Source organism: Molossus molossus, unplaced genomic scaffold (assembly GCF_014108415.1).
Source record: "Molossus molossus isolate mMolMol1 unplaced genomic scaffold, mMolMol1.p scaffold_m16_p_15, whole genome shotgun sequence".
In the NCBI taxonomy this organism is placed as follows: Eukaryota; Metazoa; Chordata; class Mammalia; order Chiroptera; family Molossidae; genus Molossus; species Molossus molossus.
Window position 1 is genome coordinate 46154714 of NW_023425350.1, and position 18341 is coordinate 46173054.

The 18341-nt window shown below is 38.7% G+C and overlaps 1 protein-coding gene across 6 annotated transcripts in view; it reads right to left on the reverse strand.

Annotated features, from left to right (window-relative positions):
• Positions 1–18341, reverse strand: part of VPS54 (VPS54 subunit of GARP complex) — a 104712-nt gene that overhangs the window by 77525 nt on the left and 8846 nt on the right. Inside the window, exon 1 of one of the 6 annotated variants that reach the window (XM_036262675.1) lies at positions 9097–9208. The exons of 4 other annotated variants lie outside the window; for them this stretch is intronic. The gene's annotated coding sequence lies outside the window, so the exon portion shown is untranslated. One more of the 6 variants, XM_036262678.1, reaches the window with a different exon arrangement.

The window sequence follows — 18341 nt, forward strand, 5'->3', positions numbered from 1 at the left end:
TCAAGTGGCTGCCACCCACACAACCCAACCAGGGCCAGGGCCAAACTACAACCGAAGTACGTGCCCCCAGTGGGAACCAAACCCAGATCTCTCTGGACCACAGGCCAACGCTCTAACCGCTGAACCAAACTGGCCAGGGCCATCTTTCTTTTTTTTTTATCCTCACCCGAGGACATTTTTTTTCTGATATTTTGTTCAGATAGAGTGGGAGGGAGAGAGAGGAAGATAAAAGCGAGAAACATCGACGTGAAAGGGACATATCGAGTGGTTGCTACCCACACGACCCAACCAGGGCTGGGGACAAACTGCAACCGAAGTATGTGCCCTTAGCGGGAACCAAACCCAGGTCTCTCCAGACTGCAGGGCGACGCTCTAACTGCTGAGTCAAACCAGCCAGGGCTAAATAAATCATCTTTCAAGGAACAGAAATGATGAGGCATCTTAGAAAGTTTCAGTGTAAACAAGTATAGTTTATCTACCTGGGCAAAAAATTAGTACACATAAAAACAAACCAAAAAATAAAAATAAATTAAAAAAATACAAAATAGGGTGGAAAGGAACGTTCTAAGCACTAAATGCAGGCAATACCTTATTTCTAATACTTCCACTTGTAACTACCACCTAGAAACAAATTTGATATTTCATCTGTTGTCACTTACAATGAAAATCTATAAATAACTCTACCCTTCACATTAATCTTCTCATAATATATAAATACCATACTCAAATACTATCTTCTCTTAAAGCCTTTAGTTTCTCATTTAGTTATTCTTTATATTTTTGTACCAATCATAATAAAATTTTTCATATGGGTCTTCCCTATTAATCTGTGAACTCTTGATGTTTCCATTTTCTTATGTATTATACATGCCTAACCCAGTTCATGGCACACAGACTGGATATAACAAATATTTTATAGATAAATAAAATGGAAGATATGTAGAACAGATCAGAAGAGGAAAACATTCAACAGCTACTAATAATCCTTGAGTGAGTAGATAATAGCACGGGTCTGGGTCTGGGCTATTAAAGAAAGGAATAAACAGACTCATCCACTCTAAAAGAAAGAATCTGCAAGGATGAGTAAATCAGAAACATTTTATTTTCTTTCTTCTAGCTCCAAATAGCTTTTCATGTTAAAAGGTCACTAAAAGCTTCTATTAAAAGGGCCTAGAAACAATGTTACCACAGAAACAATGAACACACCAAGTACTAAAACCTTGGTTTCTAAATACCACTGCCCACAAAGAAATCATGGTCCTTTGAAATCTGACTCCAGACCTATAGCACAGAAAGAAACACCAGGATCCTGGGAACACTTGTTATGTCATAAAACAAGAAAATGCTCAGACCCATAGGGTATATCAAAAGGAAAAAGGACCAAGCTAACAGTTGAAAGGATCTGAGCAAGAAAGAACAAAAGAAGGGAGAGAGGGATGGAGTAAGAGGGGCAGGAGTAGGGGGAGAGAGGGAAGGAGGGAAGGCCCACATATTGAATAAATAAAAAATTAATCAATGCAGAGTGTTCTTCGAGTGGAGGGAAGAGAAAAGGAAAAGGAGGTAGAAGGGGGTTGGCTGAGGTGAGAAAAAGAAAACTCTTTACCGAATGCCAGTAATAAATGTAAAAGGAATGACTGACTTAGAAAGTCACCATTTTGTAACCCCCAATGTAAAATCCAATTCAGGCAAAAATCATCAATGTATGCTATAGCCATTAGGCGAAAAGTTTTTCAGAAACAAAACTCACTTGATGTCAAAAGTATTATCCCACACATTACTTAGCAATGCAAAGGGGAAAATGTGTCTTAAAAATGTAAAGATCTGGCTGTTACTACCTTAACTAAGTCATTAAACTTGGTATTATATTACTAAAAACAGTAAGATGACTTGATAGTATGTGACTCATGAAAAGATAATATAAAATAAACATCACCTATGAAACATTTGCACCAAAAATTTGCACCAAAATATTTAACCTAATCAAATCAAGCCTCTAGACCAGGTGTTGAGTTTTTTGGTCCTGGGGATTCCAGTGTAGTCTGGTGAAGTCTACAGACCCCCTCCCCAGAATAATATTTATAATTCATAAAGTACAGAAAACTACAATGGACAATTATGCTAAAATATAGCTATCAAACTATCTTTTTATATTGTAACGTAATAATATTTTTGCTTCTCAATTAATACAAATCTCTCTAAGCAATAAATGAGCATAAATACTTTGAGATAATTGCAACAATTTTATGTGATATGAAAATACCTGAAATTCCTGTTGATGACAAAGTTATAGGTAATGCTAATAATAGCCCTGTGAATGGTTTCCTACTTTCATAATAAAAGGAAATGTTAAAATCCTATTAAGCACGATTTCTCAACCATGGCACTGATGACATTTTGATTTCATTAATTCTTTGTTATTTGGGTCTCTCCCTCAGTACACTCTAGAATCTTTAGATACAGCTGTGGCCTCTATCAACTGGTGCCAATAGCTCCCTCCCACCCAGTTATGACAACCAAAAATGTCTCCAAAGCCAAACATCAAGGGGGGCGGGGGGCACAAAATCACCCCAATTGAGAACCACTTTATTAAAATAATGATGGAATATTTTTTGCTCATCCAAAGTTCACAGACTCCCTGAAATCTATTCACAGATCCTATGGAGTCTGTGAACCCAAGGTTAAGTACCCCTACTCTAAACATACCTTCCAGTCTACAGGAAATAGGATTGTTATGTTAAACCATACATGGAAAAACAAACAAACTGAGAATATGAGACATTATACAAGAAAATTTGTCTAGACACTTAGATCTATGTCATCTTTAAACGGGGGGGAACCAATCCATATTGAAATAAAGAGACAACAACTAAAAGCAATAAGTAAGCCTTGATTGGATCCTGGTTAAAAACAAAACTGGACTTCCGATCAAGATGACAGCATAAGTAAACAGGGTCTCACCTCCTCCCACAACCACATCGAAATTACAACTGAACTACAGAACAACCATCATTGAGCAGAATGGAAGTCCTACAACTACAATTAAAGAAGCCACACTGAGACTGGTAGGAGGGGCAGAGGGGCAGAGGGGCAGGGGGGCTGGTTCCACACCCATGTGTGGCGGATAAAAATCAGGAAGGCTACCATAGCTGTGAAGGTTCTCCCTGAGGAGTGAGGGGTCTCCACCCCACACCAGGCACCCACCTAAGGTGGAAGAGAAGTCCCCATCACTTCTGGCTGTAAAAACCAGCAGGAACAGTGGCTGAGGGAGGCTGAGGCTGCTGGCACCCCACGCAGCTCCTCTTAAAGGGCCCACACACAGACTTATTCGGACTTGCTCCCTCTAAGCTCAGAGGGGAGGCAGCTTGAAAGGCATGAGAGACACATGAGGCAGAACTGAATTGTTCAGCACTGGGGCGAGAGCTAGAGGGGCAGCTTTCTCCTAGACAGACTTGCTGTGGAATGCCTTCGTTCGTTTGGTGAGCTCTTCCCTGGGACAGCAAACACCAGCCATATCTGGGACTCCAGCAACCTGGCTCACACTATTTGCCCCATCCTGGTGATTCCCTGAGGACCTGCCCCAACAAACCTTCGTGTCCACCCAAGCTATTTCCAGTGGCTTTACCATAGGATTGGCCTATCTTGATCCTGCTTCAGATTTTCCTAAAATCTCTTAAACAAGCAGCATGTGATCTCAGTGAGCCCCACACCTCTTGTTAAGTAGCCTGACACTACAAGCAGACAGCCTTGGTTCACATCTTGGCTTTTCCTGGGCACCTCCAAGCCCAGCATAAGAAGCAGCCATCTTCAGATCACTTTGTAGCTTATGCTGGGTGGCTCCGGGTAGAACACAAGCAGAGGCTGACTTTGACCCAGAGCCAGCACACGCAATGGACAGCTTCAGACCACATCGAAACACTACCACCCAACCAACCACCTCCACAAGTGACACATTCAATGAGCGGACTCAGTGGGTACCAGAGCCATACTGAAGTAAGTCTTGGTCTGTGTGGTGGGCCCCTATACTGCTGATCCTCCAAGGGAGACAGAGGCCAGTGGTCAGTAAGCACAGCCAGTCCTTACAGCTGATCAGCCTCAATAAAGACCTCCCACTGATGTGCCAACAGCAATCAAGACTCAATTACAACAGAAGGGTGTACAGTCCACACTAGGGGTGCACCTCGAGGGTCCAGCTTGGCTGATCAGCGAGCTGTGCCACTGGACCCTACAGGACACCTACAACAATAGGCCACCCTACAAAGCCTAAGAGACATAGCAACTCCACCTAAAACATGGAAACAAACACAGAGAAGCAGCCAAAATGAGGAGACAAAGAAACATGACCCAAGTGAAATAACAGAACAAAATTCCAGGAAAAGAACTAAACAAAATGGAGATAAGCAATCAATCAGATGCAGAGTTCAAAACACTGGTGATAAGGATGCTCAAGGAACTTAGTGAGACCTTCAAGGAACTTAGGAGAACTCCAAGTAACTTAGTGAGAACATCAACAACATAAAAAAGGACCAGTCAGAAATGAAGGATACACTAACTGAAATAAAGAATAATTTATAGGGAATCAATAGTAGAGCAGATGAAGATAAGAAGCAAACCATCGAATTGAAATATAAGAAAGCAAAAAACACCCAATCAGAACAGCAAAAAGAAAAAAAAAATCCAAAACAATGAGGACAGTGCAAGGAGCCTCTAGGACTACGGTTCTCAACCTGTGGGTCATGACCCCTTTGGGGGTCAAACAACCCTTTCACAGGGGTTGCCTAAGACATAACAGTAGAACAGTAGCAAAATTACAGTTATGAAGTAGCAATGAAAATAATTTTATGGTTAGAGGTCATCACAACATGAGGAACTGTATTAAAGGGTTGCAGCATTGGGAAGGTTGAGAACCACTGCTCTAGGACAGCTTCAAGCATACCAACATTTGCATCATGGGGGTGCCAGAAGCAGAAGAGAGAGAGAGAGAGAGAGAGAGAGAGCGAGCAAGAACCTGAAAACCTATCTGAAAAATAATGACAGAAAACTTCCCAAACTTGGTGAAGGAAACAGACATACCAGTCCAGCACAAAGAGTCCCAAACAAGATGAACCCAAAGAGTTCCACACCGAGACACATCATCATCAAAATGCCAAAGGTTAAAGCCAAAGACAGAATCTTAAAAGCAGCAAGAAAAAAGCAGTTCATTACCTACAAATCAGCTCCCATAAGAGTGTCAGCTAATTTCTCAAAAGAAACTTTGCAGGCCAGAAAGGAGCGGCAAGAGATATTCAAAGTGATGAAAAGCAATGACCTGTAACCAAGATTATTCTATCCTGCAAAATTATCATTTAGAATTGATAGACATAAAGAGTTTCCTAGACAAGAAAAAGCTAAAGGAGTTCATCACCACCAAACCAGTATTACATGAAATGTTGAAGGATCTTCTTGAAGGAGAAGAACAAAAACATGAACAATAAATACATATCTATCAACAACTGAATCTACAAACAAAATGAGCAAGCAGAACAGAAACAGACTCATAGATACAGAGAACTTTTTGTTGCTTACCAAATGGGAGGGGGTTGGGGGGAGGGGTGAAGATGAAGGAATTAAGAAGTTTAAATTGGTTGTTAGACTGATGATCCTCAAAGGGAAGAGAGGAGGGAGGGCAGGAAGAGATAAACCAAAGAACTTCTATGCATATATGCACAACCAATGGACACAAACAATAGGGTGGGGAAGGCAGGAGGGGGCAGCACTGGGGAGGAGGAGGTCAATGGGGGAAAAAAGGGGGGACATCTGTAATACATTCAACAATAAAGATAAGTTTTAAAAAAAGAGATCATGGAATAAAATATGGAAGGAATGTGTAAAAAAAATGGCTCTAATACATTCTTGAGACAACTGGGAAATTTTGTATAGAATTGCAAACCTCACATCCATCAGTATGGTTATATAAAAGAAAAAAGTAAAATAACAGGTATTGGCAAGGATGTAGAGAAACTAGAACCCTTATGCAATGTTAGTGGGAATGTAAAATGGTACAGCCATCATGGAAACAATATCGCAGTTCCTCAAAAAAGTAAAAATAGAATTACCATAGTATATAGTAATTCTACTTCTGGGTATATACCCAAAAGAGCTGAAAGTAAGGTCTTGAGATATTTGTACCCCATGTCATAGCAACATTATTCATAAGATCCAAGAGGTGGAAACAACTTTAAGTATCCATTAATAGTTGAATAGATAAACAAATGTAGTACAGTCGGCCCTCGTTTATCACGGTTAATCAGTTCCAGACTCTACTGTGATAAATGAATTTCCGCAAAGTAGGATTCCTTATTTATAAATCAAATATTTCGCAGTTAGAGCATAGAAAACCTGTTTATGACCTTCTAAATACGTTTTTTAACATTATTAGAGCCCTCTAGACATGAAATAACACCCTTTAGTCATCATTACACTCGTTATTACCAAGTATATTAGACAAAATAAGAAAATACAACATATTAGATGTTACAAATATCATATTATTATTGTACATTTAATCACACACACACACACACAGTTCTTACACAACAACTAACCTATGCAAATAGTGCAACTTGTTCGATGATGAAGTGATGAAGATGAAGGGATGTACTGCACAGCAAAGAAAAGCAAGGTTACTGTTCCTCTGAAGGCACAACCTCAGTAGGAGAGTCTTCAGGTGGTGTAGTATGTTCAGCAGGTGCATCGTTGTCTTCCGCTGAAGGTGTACTAGGAGTAGCCAGTGGGTGTCTGGGTGCGCGGCTGAAGAACATTGTGATAGGCAGTTGCTGGTGCTGCCTCATATGCGTGAGGAGGCTTTTGTAGGGTTCTATCACTCCATCAAGTGCAATCTGGAGCCACAATGCATGCATCATTTGTGGGTCCCATTTGCCAATCATGTCCTGTACTATCTTAATAGTTCTCACGACTTGCAAGAGACACTCAAGTGTAAGGCCAACTTCTTCCTCCTGACCCCCAGGAACATCTGGCTGCTCTTCCTCCTCATTTACAGACTTAGTCATCTCCACCAGATCCTCGTCAGTTAAGGAATCCATCCGATTGTGTCTCCAGCAGCTCATCCACTTCATCACAGGTCATATCCGCAAAACCGTCTCCCAGTATCCGGGCTAGCCTAACTGCCTTACCCACTGCCAAGGTGCTTATATCCTCTGGGGTGAATCCTCTGTAGTTGTGGACAATTTCAGGCCACAACATCTTCTAGATGGCCTTCACAGTCTCTGTCTTTATGTCCTTCAACGCAGTTTGGATGTTCTTCAGACAGGTTGCGATGGTATACTGCTGCCAGTACTCCTTCAGCAAGAAGCTCTCCTCAAGGTCCATACCTTCGACGAGGTGCTGCAGGGTGTTTCATGTGTAGAGGGCCTTGAACGCGCGAATAACGCCTTGATCCATGGGCTGGATCAGTGAAGAGGTGTTGGGAGGAAGGAATTCAATCCACACACAATCACAGGATAGATCTTGTGCATGACCTCCAGCATTGTCCATGAGGAGGAGGAGGAGGACATTAAACTCGAGTCCCTTCTCTGTGAGATACAGCTTGAATTGGGGGATGAAGCACTCACGGAACCAGTCCGATGATAGCTGCTTCATGACTCAGCCGCTTCATGATTCAGCCCTTGTCATTGTGCATCCAATACACTGGTTCTTGTTTTTATTTTTTCAGGGCCCTAGGGTTCTTGGCCTTGTAGATAAGGGCAGGCTTGAGCAAAAATCCGTCAGCATTTCCACACATAACCGTAGTCACACGATCCTTATACACCTTGAAGCCACAGACCTTGGCCTCATCCTTGAAAATTAATGTCCAGGAAGGCATTCTTTTCCAGAACAGTCCTATTTCGTCCATACTGAACACGTTCTGGATGATACTCGCCCTCCTTAAGGATCTTCTGGAAAGTGTTGTTCACGTAGTCCTCTGCTGCAGGCTGGTCAGCAGAGGCAGCTTCTCTGTGGAGAACAACACTCTTCAGATGATACCTCTCCTGGAATTTCTTGAACCAACCCTTGCTGACCATGAAATCCATGAACGTTGCATAAGAGGGTCCTGGTTGAGGTTCGTCCGCCATAAAGTGCTGACAGAGCTGCCTCACCTTCTCCTGGATGACCAGTGAATCCAATGGAATGTTTTTCTTGCGGCTGTCGCTGATCCAAACGGCTAGGGCAGACTTCATTTTCACTATGAACTTATTATGACTTGTCGCCACGAGACAATAGCCATTGCACGATGTTCTTTTCATCTTTATGGATGTAGCGAACGGTAGATTTATTCAAGTCGTATGGCGGGCAACCTCCACGATTTTCTTGCCATCTCTGGTCATATCCAAGAGTTTCACCTTCTCTTGGATGGTAAGCATCTTCCTCCAGTGCTTAGTTTCATCGTCAGAAGGTTCAGAAGAAGTAGCACATTTTGGAGCTTACATAAAAGTTCTCAGAAATTGCAAACACTTACAAGAGCAAAGATGCTTCCTATGCGTAGCGATGTAGAAGTGTGTATGCGAGAAACGAACTTGCTTGAGGCTGAGCCAGTCAGTGGCCAGGATAGAAAGAGGATAGGATAGCCAATCAGAGAACAGCATGCTCTGATTGGCTTGGTTTCACCACAACTGATTTTTTGGAAAAAAGTCATTGCCCACACACAAGGAGTGGTTGAGTGGTTGCATCTGGCATTGAAGGATTTGCAGGAGTGCTTGAATACATAGGCCTACAGTCCATACATACAGTAATGTTAATTTTAATTGTAATAGTAATACAGAGGTGTATAATTGACTCAGACAACCAAGTGCGCGCTGTATCATTTTCACTGTCTCAATCAACTTTTTAATGAATATATTTGAAAAAACAGTGATAGAGTGAAGCCACGAACGTCAGAAGCGCGACTACTGTATGCATACACAATGGAATATTATTCAGACTTAAAAAGGAAGAAAATTCTGACATATGCTACAACATGGAAGTATGTTGAGGACATTATGATAAGTGAAATAAACCAATCACAAAAAGACAAATACTGTATGACTGCACTTACATGAGGTATTTTATTAAGTACAGGCATACCTCGGAGATATTACAGGTTCAGTTACAGACCACTGCAATAAAGTGAATATCACAATAAAGCGAGTCAAAATCCTTTTGCTGGTGGAGGGTCTTGCCTTCAACTTATAAAAAAATGCAACATCTGTGAAGCACAATAAAGCAAAGGGCAATAAAATGAGGTATGCTTGTAGTCAAATTCATAGAGACAGAAAGTAGGATGGTGGTTGTCAGGGACTAGGGGAGGGAAAAATAGGGAGTTGTTTCATGGGTATAGGGTTTCAGTTTTGTAAGATGAAAAAGTTCTGGAGATTGGCTGCACAACAATGTGAATATATGTAACACTACTAAACTGGACACTTAAAAATGATTAAGATAGTAAATTTTGTATTATAAGCATTTTGTCACAATTTTTAAAACTTTTAATAGGACTGCAGAATATTTAATGACATAAAAATGTTTAACATAGCCCTGGCCGGTTTGGCTCAGCGGTTAGAGCGTCGGCCTGCGGTCCAGAGAGACTCGGGTGCGGTTCCCGCTAAGGGCATGTACCTCGGTTGCAATTTGTCCCCGGCCCTGGTTGGGTCGTGCAGGTGGCAGCCACTCGATGTGTACCTTTCACGTCGATGTTTCTCTCTCTCTCTCTTCCTCTCTCTCCCTCCCACTCTATCTGAACAAAAAATAAAAAAATGTCCTCGGGTGATGATAAAAAAATGTTTAACATATATTAAGTAGAAACAGTTTTCAAAACATGTACAACATGATCCCAACTTTCTAATTTAAAATAAATATACATTATTTGCCAAAAAAAACTGCAGGGACATAACCATAATCTTAACAATGGTTACCTCCAACTGACCAAAAAAAAATTGTTTTTAATATTTTTTTCTTTATTGATTTTCAGAGAGAGAGGGAAGGACAGAGAGAGAGATGGAAACATCAATGAAAAAGAATATCGACTGGCCACCTCCTACATGCCCCTCACTGGGTATGTGCCCTGACCAGGAAGGAAACCAGTGACCTCTTGGTGCATAGGTCAATGCTCAATGACTGAGCCACACTGATCAGGCACAAAAACATTTTTTTGTCCTTTTTTAATTTTCCAAATGTTCTCCTATAAAATCTAATTACTTTGTGTATATTAGTCAGGTTTTCCAGAGAAACAAAACCAATAGGATATAAGGAGATTTATCAAAGAAATTCTTTCATGCAGTTATGGAGGCCAAGAAGTCCCACTATTTGCCTTCTGCAAGCTGGAGAACCAGGAAAGTCAATGGTATAATTCAGTCCAAGGTCAAAGGCCTGCGAACCAGAAGGCTGCTGGTGTTAGGTCCAGGATTCCAAAGGATCTGATGTGTTAGGGCTGAAGAAGATGGATGTCCCAGCTCAAGAAGAGACAGTAAACTGCCCCTTCCACTGCCTTTTTGTTTTATTCAGGCCCTCAAAGGATTGGATGATGATGATGCATGCCTACATTGGTGAAGGCAGATCTCTTTACTCAGTGTGCTGAATCGCTGCTAATTTCTTCCAGAAACACCCTCAAAGACACACCTAGAAATAATGTTTTATACTATGTGAGCCCTTCCTTAGCCTGGTCAAGATGACATAAAATTAACTATGACAATGTTAATCAGGAATAATGCAATTATTAAACTGCAAAAGTTCAGCTTTAGCCTTATACCTACCTCACTATGAACCTTTACTAATGACTATAACCCACAGAAAAGTAGCATTCCTTTGATGCTTACTTTCTATATCAGCAGTCTACAAACCTTTTTGATCCTGTATCCCAACAGTTAAGAATTTTAATCAATCATTATTTACAAATTATATAGGGTACCACTATATTAATAAGTGTAATATAAAACTATGCTAAATAAAAATGTAAAAGGTGAGATAAAAAGGAAAGACTTTTTAAAAGAACCTATTTTACTAATTAATGGTAAAATTACTTTTTTACTGTTTTTAATTGATAGCAACGTGACTACGCTTTATTGTTAATAATCTTTATTTAACATCTTATGAAATAGTGCTTCAAAGATTTGTCTCTAAATAATTTATTTTTATACCTGATTTTAATGCCTGTTATTAAAAAAAAAAGGTATCTCACAAATGTTATTTCTTCCATTTGGTTCTACATACATTACTGCATCACTGATTATACTTTCTGAACTCTCTATTTTGAGGTTTTTAAAGCAAGTTAGAAAACTCTATTCTGGGTTTTTAAAGAGTTCACTATTTAACAAAATCATATAATGATGGAATATTTCAAACATCCATTTTCAAAATATATTTACCATAGCTTGAGTGTTTCTAGAAAATAAACTACTTTCTTGCTTATTATTTAAAAAGATAAACACCCTTCAGGAACAGATTAAGACAGAGAGAAAGAGAGTGTGTATGTGTGTGAAATTATCTGTTTGGTTAAATATTATTGTCAGTCACATGCCATCTCTGAAAAGATTAGCAAATTTGGAATACTTTTCTTTTTTTTTGGTTAAAAAAAGAACAACAATTTTTAAGTTTGACAACTCCTTTACATACTTTTTTTTTTTATCCTCACCTGAGGACATTTTTCATTTTTTTGTTCAGATAGAGTGGGAGAGAGAGAGAGAGAGAGAGAGAGAGAGAGAGAGAGAGAAACATCCACGTGAAAGGGACACATCGAGTGGTTGCCACCCACATGACCCAGCCAGGGCCAGGGACAAACTGCAACCGAGGTACGTGCCCTTAGCAGGAACCGAACCCGAGTCTCTCTGGACCACAGGCTGACGCTCTAACCGCTGAGCCAAACCAGCCAGGGTTCTTTTGCATTCTTTTATATATGGCTATGGAAGAGCTTGTACTAAGTAAGAGAATAACCCAGCTATGAACTTTGTTAACTTGTGATTCCATTATTAGTATTATCCTTCATCCAAAATGTGATTTCCCTACAGGAATCATTTTAAGTTAATTGGACATTTTATGAGAGTTGGTTTAGTTAAAACTAGATAACATTATCTGTAAAGCCAATTAACCACTCATGTAAACTATATGATATCACAAGGATGAACTAAGTGAAGGATACCACTATTAATCCCTTGTGCTTGCTTACTTATTTAAAATGTGATCATCTGATAAATGTTAACATATGCACTGACCGAAGGTGCTGGTATCAATTTTCATAATAAACATTAGTAAAGGTTCATTTCTTTTTTCTGTAGATTAAAAAAAATGAATATTCCTTAAGGTGAGTGGAACCTTACAAAAGAGTCTAGATTTAATCCATAAGACTATGGTGAGTCATTATAGACTTGAAAACACTGGTGTTGAATACATCACTCTAGGAGAACATTAGTAAGGAGGGCCAAGTACAGAACCTAAGACAATGCCAACATTTCTGAAAACAGAAAAGAAAGATTGTGATAAAGACAAGAAGGAACATCATAGAAGGTGGGAGAAAAACCAGGAGAGGAATATCAGCTCAGAGTTTACAAATAAAATAATAATAAAAAAGAACAGTCACATCAGAAAGCAATGTCACATACAATAATGAAGGGGAGGGGGAGGGAGCCAGACTGCAGAAGTAGGAGTGAAACAGAAAGTGAGGAAATTAAAAAACAATACCTATTATTTCAAGAGACTCAACTACGAGATATAAACAGAATATATAGTACAATTTCATTTTAATATAAAAACTTTACATAGTTATATGTAATGTATGAAAAGGTACACAACAAAATTTTAATGGTGGTTACATTTGTTTAGTGGTCTTTCCTGACCACTATATTTAAGCACAACCTCCTCTTTCTCTTTCCTCCATTCAATACACACACCCTGTTATTCTTTACCACTAAGCATTATAGTTTGTGATCTTTATAGTAGTTTCTCAAATTATAACTGATTATTTATTTACCTACTTATTTCCTGTCTCCCCACTACATAGTAAACTAATATTTGTTTCATTCACCTTCCTACACCACACCCAGCACAAAGTCAGCCCTCAGTAAACTGCATGAATGTTCAATGAATGAATGAACAAATGAATATCGTGGAAAAAGAGGTAAAAACACACAAGCCATTAATGAAGTCTCATATAGATTCATGCACATTCAAAACAATCTAAAAACCCAAGTCAAAAATACATTATCATATTTGTATAATATTACCTGCCTTTCTAAAATCTAATTCTAGCATGTAACACTAGTTAAGAAAACTGGCCATAAAATGAGTTAGACTTCTTTGACTTATTAGTTGTGTGACCTTTGACATTTTTCTTACCCTCCTAAATCTTGGTTTCCTCATATATAAAATGGGACAGCAATAGTATCTTCCTCATAGGAATGTTGTAAGATTTAAATTAAATATAACTTACATAACCTATGTAAGTTCATGACACAATACTTGGTACAGAGCAGACATTCAATAAATAATTGCACTTATTATTTATTATTATAAACATCTTAAGCATTAACATTAGGACTATGCCATACAAAGTTTTAAATCAATTTCAGCTTTAGGATCCCAAGCCTCCTCTATAGGTGTCCTTTGTTTGAATGCCCCTAGTTTAGGGGGAGAGGAGAAAAAGAGACAGTAAACCAATATGAGAAGATATAATTTAATATCAGAAAATTAACCAAGCATAGAACAGTAGTCCTCAAATCCATGCCAATAAAAAGAAAGAAAAGAGTCCTGGAAAATGATGATAAAACTAGAAAACATGGTAGCTTAGAAAAGAAGTAATTTGTCCTGGCCAGTTTGGCTCAACGGTTAGAGTGTCGGCCTGTGGTCCGGAGAGACCCGGGTTTGGTTCCCGCTAAGGGCACGTACTTCGGTTGCAGTTTGTCCCCGGCCCTGGTTGGTCCCTGGTTGGTCCCTGGTTGGTCGTGCGGGTGGCAGCCACTCGATGTGTTCCTTCACATCGATGTTTCTCACTCTCTCTCCCTTCCTCTCTCTCCCTCCCACTCTATCTGTACAAAAAAAATGGAAAAATATCCTCGGGTGAGGATAAAAAAAAAAAAAAAAAAAAAGAGAAGAAGTAATTTTGATGACACAAACTGTGCTTGTGGGAGAAAAGAGGGATGAGGAAGCAGAGAGGCTAGAAATAATGCTTTGGAAGACATTTAAATAAAGGTCAAAGTTGAATCCTTTGGAATGGATGATATCAAAATTAAAATCTCTAAATTGGATGGGACTTTAAAAGATCATCTGGCTCAACTTTCTACCTAATATATGAACCCTTTTTACATGGGGTCTTTCGGCTTCCACTTGAAAGCCTTCAATAATGAAGAATAGACTTCTTCAAAAGCAGATTACTGCTATAAAACAACTGTAATTGCTTTAGAAAAAAATTCTTTCTTGTAGTGAACAGAATCCTGCCTCTGTTCAATTACTTTACAGGAATAATAGAGTAAATAATTCTAGTCGCAGAAAAGTATTACAAAGGGAGAAAGTGCGGGGAAAAGAGGGCTAATGAGAGCTCAGAGCAGGGGGTAGAGCAAATACATTTAAGAGGAAAGGAGGAGCCCTGGCCGCTTTGGCTCAGCGGTTAGAGCACTGGCCCACAGACCAAAGCATCTTGGGTTCCTTTGCGGTCAAGGGCACATACTCAAGGGCGCATACCAGAGGAAGCCAATAGATGTGTCTCTCTCACATCCATGTTTCTCTCTCTCTCTTTCTGACCCCTCTTACTCTATCTGAAGATGAATGAAAAAATACCCCTGGTGAGGATTAAAAAAAAAAAAGAGGAAAGGAGGAAAGCTAGCAGAAATACCATCCTTACAAGAGCCAAAGGAAAAGTGTCCAGGAGGGAAGGGTGAATGGCAGTGTCAACATGCTGCAGAGAGAGAGGTAAAGGAAGTTACTAACTTCAAAAAGGATACTGGATTTGAATAAATTTAGCACAGTGGTTGGGACAGAAGCCATACCACAAGAGGTTAAGTAAGCGATGAAGTAATAAAGGCAACAAGATCGACATCTCCTTGATGGTGAAAGAAAAGAGACTTAGAGTTGACCAAGAATATTTTAGGCCATGGGAAATCTGAGCATATTTGTAGGCAAACAGCAAGAAACCAACCAAAGTATGAGATTAAAAAGGAACAAGAAAAAGTGGTGGAGACAGGAGACGAGGGGGGGGGGGGGGTTAGATACACATGGGAATGGGTTGGGATCAAGGGGAGGGATGGAGGCAGAAAGAAAGAGACAGACTAATCACACCCAGGAACTATGACGTACCTGGGACTATGCCCCACCTTGAGAAAGACAGGACTTTGTCAGGCAACAGTGAAGAAATAAGCAAGCTAATCCAGAAAAGTTGCCTTGGAGGAGCCGGGGAATCAACTGGAATTTGGGCAAACCTGGACTGCCTGTCTCCCACTACTAATTCTAAAGTTTCTGTTATGTCCTAAAATCAAGAGTGCATTGAAAATATGTTATCAAATATATTATCAATTAAAGAAGATTGACAGGAGAGAAGGAACCAATGGAAAGACAGTAAGCAGAATTACACTAATATCTGACTAAAAACAGTTCATAATTGCTTTTTCATTTAGATTATTTTGTTGGGTCTTCCTAACAACATAGTAAGAAACACATTTCTAAATGAATCAGTGAATAAATGAATCAAAGATCCTCATTGTGTGGATAAATAAATAGGTTCAAAAGTAATCAGTTTCAAGACCATTTAACTAGTTAACTGTGAAGATGGTATTTGCATTCAGATTTTCTGATTTTAAAGTCCATGCCTCTGTCTCTACACTAAACTGCCTCTCCAAAAATTAAAATTAAAAAAATAATTATTTTACTTATAACTACTGCTTCCCATACCTTTCAGTGCTTTCTTCTTCTTTTCCTCCTTATCAGACCAATTACTAACCCAGTAACAATTATTTATACTAATAATTATCATTTATGTCCATCTTATGTTAAAAATAAATATAGCAGTAATTAACATCTGATTGTGATACAAATTTTTTAAGACTCAATATTTTTAGTTTCAAATAATTTTATAAAACTGGGAGTGCTAGAAAAATCATTCTTTACTGTACACTAAACATTTTCATCAGTATAATTTAACACGTTTTCTTAGCAAAGGGATAATTCTTATGCTGCAATGTGGGATAAATATGGTACTAGGGGCCATCATTTTAGCAATTTCAACAGGAAATGTGTTCGGAATTCTAAATAAATAACATTAATGAACTTTTATAACATCTATTTGTAATTTGAGAAGATATGGATAAAGTGGGAAATATTTTTACACTGGAGCTGGATGGAGGTAGCATTTTTTGATATAATGGATTTAAGTTTAGTAAAGAAGAAAAATTCAATACTCAATGCAATTTTTTTTTTAAAGGAAACAAAAAATGGCAAACTTGATTCCCCCAAATTTAGAAGTACTGATATATGCAAGGGGGAAAAAAGCATACTATAATGTCCTACCAAACACTGATTTAATTGAAATCAATAGAGATTTTTTAATCATAGAAATTTAAAATAGCTCATATTCTAAGAAGCACATCCCACAACACTTTTGGAATTTTAAGAGCCAATTTCTAGAAAGTGGTATAAATAAGCTTCTTTCATATAGCATACACAAAACAATAAGCTCATACAATATTTAGTTATAAGATTTATCACCTGACAAAATCTAGTTTAATCACAATTTTTAAAAGTACTTAAATTTTTTGCTTCGTGGTTAGAGCATTGGCCCACGGACCAATGAGTCTCGGGTTTGATTCTGATCAAGGGCAGGTACCTGGGTTTCGAGTTTGATCCCCGGCCCCAGTTGGGGTGGTGCGGGAAGGCAACCAATTGATGTGTCTCTCTCACACTGATGTTTCTCTCTCTCTCACTTCTTCCCTTCCACTCTATCTAAAAATCAATGGAAAAATATCCTCTGGTAAGAATTAACCAAAAACAAAAAGAAAAATTAGCCTGCTATATTTGATCAGGTTAATTTGGTGAAGGGTGTCCTGTTAGCCAGTATCAATTTTGAGGGCCTTATGTAGCCCTTGGGCCGGCTGTTCCCCATCCTTGGGTTAGAGTGTCGGCCCACAGACCAGAGTCCAGGGTTCAAATCCCAGTTAAGGGCACCTGCTGTACCTCTACTGCAGGTTCAATTCCTGGACCCCATGTGGGAGGCAACTAATCAATGTGTATCTCTCCCACCGATGTTTCTCTCTCTCCCTTCGTCCTTCCCACTGTATCCTTTCAATAGAAAAATATCCTCGGGTAGGATTAAAAAAAAAAAAAGTGATATTTCATGTGTGACATCCTTATCAGGAATAAATTTTTCATAAATATCCTCAAAAACAATATATGTATGTATTTTAAATCTAGATATTATTCAAAATAAAAGCAATGTCTTTTTTCCCCAAGCACTCATCAGACTTAATACACTAAATTATTATCGTAATAGAGCAGTCACTGAAATTAACAGTCATGGGCCTAGAAATGATTGATAAACTGTACTGTGACAAAACTCTGTCGATAGCATGTAAAAAATTCAATGAAAACCAAATATAACTTGGATGCTTTATTTTACTCCTTTGCGTCATTAATGACTATATTACTCATGATGTTTTTGTCAAAGTGAATCAGATTAGAACACTAATATTTTGTTTTGTCTTGGTCAAAGATTAGCAAATACATCCTAAAATCACTCATTCAGAGTAATTGAAGAATACATATGTCTTAAATACGTAAACCATTACACACATTAAAATGCCTACAAAATGAGTAAATTTAAAATAAAATCTATATAATCTACCCTACCATGAATTAGTTGCTACAAGAAACTGGATATGGCCCAGCCAGTGTGGCTCAGTGGATTAAGCATTGTCCCATGGACTGAGACATTCCCGGTCCATTTCCGGTCCATTCCCGGTCAGGGCACATGCCCAGGTTTCAGGCTCAATTCCCAGTAGGGGACGTGCAGAAGGCAGCCGACAGCTGTTTCTCTCTCACATAAATGTTTCTCTCTCTCTCTCTCCCTTCCTCTCTCTCTAAAAAAATCAATAAAAACATTTTAAAAATTGTATATGTATTAATATATTCATAAGAACAAAAATGAGAGTTGGATTATCCACTATTTTGGGCTATCCCTCTTTCCAGAATAGAAATAATCTAGTGTTAACAGTCTATCTTTTATTTTATATCTAGGTCCCTAAAGGGCAGAGTCTTCAAATAATCTAACAAGTACTCTATGAATGTTAAGTAACAACATGATGCTTCCAAGGAATTTTCTTTTTAGAGAAAATAAAGCAAAAAGCTAGAAACTCATCTTCAAT